Source organism: Phacochoerus africanus, chromosome 4 (genome assembly GCF_016906955.1).
Source record: "Phacochoerus africanus isolate WHEZ1 chromosome 4, ROS_Pafr_v1, whole genome shotgun sequence".
Taxonomy (NCBI): Eukaryota; Metazoa; Chordata; class Mammalia; order Artiodactyla; family Suidae; genus Phacochoerus; species Phacochoerus africanus.
The window spans coordinates 56569668-56573010 of NC_062547.1; the positions used below are offsets into that span (position 1 = coordinate 56569668).

The following is a 3343-nucleotide window of genomic DNA, read 5'->3' on the forward strand; positions in this document are numbered from 1 at the left end:
CTAGTTTGAACTGTATATCAAGTGAACAAGGAACACTGAAGTGTAAACTGCTATATAGATCTGGTAAGAGATGTCTTTTCTGGAGCCTGGGCAGAAGGCTGCAGGGGGCTTCCAGCCACAGGAAGCCACTGCCCAAGGCTGCTCCACTGGGGCAACACTCAAGCCACCATCTCGCTCTGGTGCCTTGTCACCCACATTGGTTTTTTAGTAGTGTTTGCTTTAGTCTCCAGGTAGTAGGATTTTTCTCATTTCTTTCTCTGTGTTAGTTTTCTAGTTACATGCCATTTTGAGCAAAGAAGATACTTGGAATAATTTCTACACTCTTAAATTTGTTGAGGTTAGTTTATGTCCCAGTATATGGTCATTGTGACAGAATTTTCCATGTACACTTGAAAAGAATGTATACTGTTTTTTGGGGTTTTTTTTGATATAATATCTTGAAAATATCAAGTAAGTCTAACTGTGCTATTATATCATTTGGGATCTGTGTTGCCTTGTTGATTTTCTGTCTAGGGAGGGGATCTGTCCATTGTTGTGAGCAGAATGCTAAAATCCTATTATTCTAATCCCATCGATTTCTCCTTTGACATCTTTTTTTATTTTTCCTTTTTTTCTTTTCTTTCTTTCTTTCTTTCTTTTTTTGTTTAGGATTGCCCTTGCTGCATATGGATATAAGGACTGGTTAACATACACGAAAAACAGGGCAACTATAAATCGAGAAGAAAAAATAGATTCACAAAAAAAAAACAGAGGACACAAGCATAAAATTAAAACTCATTTTTGTGTTTTTGGTATATATTAATCTTGAAATATGTAGTTCTCAGTCTTTTAAACTTTTGTGCTTACTGTTTGCAACTATTGTTTGATATTAGTAATAACTCAAGTAACTTAAACTTATTTACCCATTCTTTTGGAAAACTTTTTAGCTTATTTCCAATTTTATGGCTCTTACAAACAGTGCTGCAATTCACATGTTATAAATATCTTTTGTGCATTTTTGTAAGACTATCTTATATAATATTCCTTAATGGCATTTTTCAGTATATACTTCTTCAGTTATATATAGTCCCCAACATCTCATCAGTGTTTGCAGTTGTAGCAATTAGCAATTTAACACTCTGAAAAAAAGCTAGAAATTCTAGAAATTCTAAATTTTGCAAGCTGTCTCTGTTTTCTGTTGGTATTTGGTATTGTCAAACTTCTGATGGTTTTAGCAACTCTATGTGTATATAAATGTTCCTCACTTTTTTCTTGGTATTGTGTAGTTTCCCCTAAATGATAATGGCCTTTAATATCTATTAAAATGTATATAGGTTTTCTCTTATATGAATTGCCTGCTCATGTTATTTCTCCATTTTTCTACTGGATTTGTTCAACTCTACTTGATTTATTGGAGTAGATGTTAGTTAATTATGATGCATATGAAATCATTTATTTTTCTAGTATTTTATTTAGGAACTTTATATCTATGTTCACAATTTCATTTTCTTTTTCTGTTTTCATCTGATTTTAAGGTTATTACCTGTCTTATAAAATGAATTGATGACTGAAAAAAAAAGTATTTTTTTTAACTGAAAATAATCACCTCATAAGTTTCCAACAGGGTTTGGGACATGCCATTGCTCTGGCCCCAGCATTGGTGTGATATCTAAAACATTGGTGGTTCCCTGAGGTCACCTGAGGTGTTGCCATGAGTTGCTTTGGCGTGGTCTCTTCACCAGCCATGAGGTGGAGAGGCCTGAAGAAGGAGGAAGCCTGCAGCATGTGGCTGGATGTAGTGGCACTAAAGAGGTGGAAAGCACAGACACATTTAATCAAGTCAGGCACCAATATGCTAACAATTTTTCCTGGAGAGAGAAAGACTAAGATTTCTTTCACTCAAAGAAGTCATCCACATGCAGGCATTCGGTAGTCCAGTATTGTTTCCTTCTTCACCTTGAAGCCAGGAAAGACAAACGGTGATAACCAGAGGAATGTTTCATCTCATATAGAAAGTCAGACCAACCAAGAATCTAAGGAAGAAGCAGCCCAGCTAGACCATCTGATCCAGGGCTTGGGGGATGATTGCACAGCCCCCCCTTTAGCCACTTCAATCCCTGCAGATATCCAGGATGCTAGACTTTCTCCACAGTCTCTCTGTAATAATTGCCACCATGAAATGGGAACCCCATGCTTGACTGTGCTTTGTTCCAGCCTGATACCTTAGTCTGTGTTAAAGAGGGTGAAGCCTCACTGGCCCGTTCCTTAACCCAAGACATGGAGAGTTCTTACTTGCTGGACCAAAAGGAGGGAGAAGTTTCTTCTTGGAAAAGGAAATGGCTTCATGGATCTAAGAAAAATAACTATTAGAGTGTGGAGAGACACAGTAAAACACCTGGGCACAAGGGCCATCAGCTCTTGAACAAGACTAACTTGGAAAATGTTTCTTCCAAAAGAAACAGTCCCCTGTCCTTCTTCAAACATACAAGGAATTCTGGAGTAGAACAGACACAGAAACAGTGAAACAAAGTCCTTGTTCTACTCTTGTGTTTTCCTGGGACAGTGAAAAGAATGACAAGGACTCTTGGAGCCAGCTTTGCACTGAGGATTCTTGGGGCCAGCAGGTCATTGCCCACAATTCTAGAGCTCCTTTCTGAGATGTAATCAATGACCAGAATCAAGGCTTAGGGCAGTTTCCTAACAGCCCTTGGGCTCAGTGCCAGGATAGGATCACTAAGTTAAATCTGCAGCCTGATTCGCTCTTTACCCAGGACTCTGAAGGTAATCAAGTTATCAGGCATCAACTCTAAATGTCTTTGTGAAGGTTTGGTTCTGAAAGTGCCTTGAAATGACATAGAAGAAAATATCTTCAAGGAGTTTTTTTTTTTTTTTTTTGGTTTTTTAGGGTCACACCTATAGCATATTGGAAGTTCCAAGACTAGGGGTTGAATAGGAGCCATAGGCTCTGGCCTACACCCCAGCCACAGCAATGCCAAATATGAGCCACATCTGTGACCTATGCTGCAGTTCATGGCAACCTCAGATCCTTACTCCACTGAAGAAGGCCAGGAATTGAACCAGCATCTTCATGATACTGCTCAGGTTTGTTACTGCTGAGCCATGATTGCAACCCCCTTTTTCTTTTTCTTTTTTTTTTTTTTTTGAGGGAATTCTCTTGTGGTGTAGTGGGTTAGGGATCCAGTGTTGTCTTGTCTCTGCAGCAGCTTGGGTGGCTGCTATTGTCTGGGTTTGATCCCTGACCCAGGAACTTCACATACCATGGGCATGGCCAAACAAAAAATACCTCAAAGTATCTTTTGCCTCTCTTGCAAAAGAGAGGAATTTTTTTGAGTAGGGTAATGTA

The 3343-nt window shown here is 38.7% G+C and overlaps 1 pseudogene; it reads left to right on the top strand.

Moving 5' to 3' along the window:
* The first annotated feature begins 1723 nt into the window (after nucleotides 1-1723).
* On the top strand, nucleotides 1724-2789 carry LOC125124568 (aurora kinase A and ninein-interacting protein-like; annotated as a pseudogene).
* Nucleotides 2790-3343: the final 554 nt, after the last annotated feature.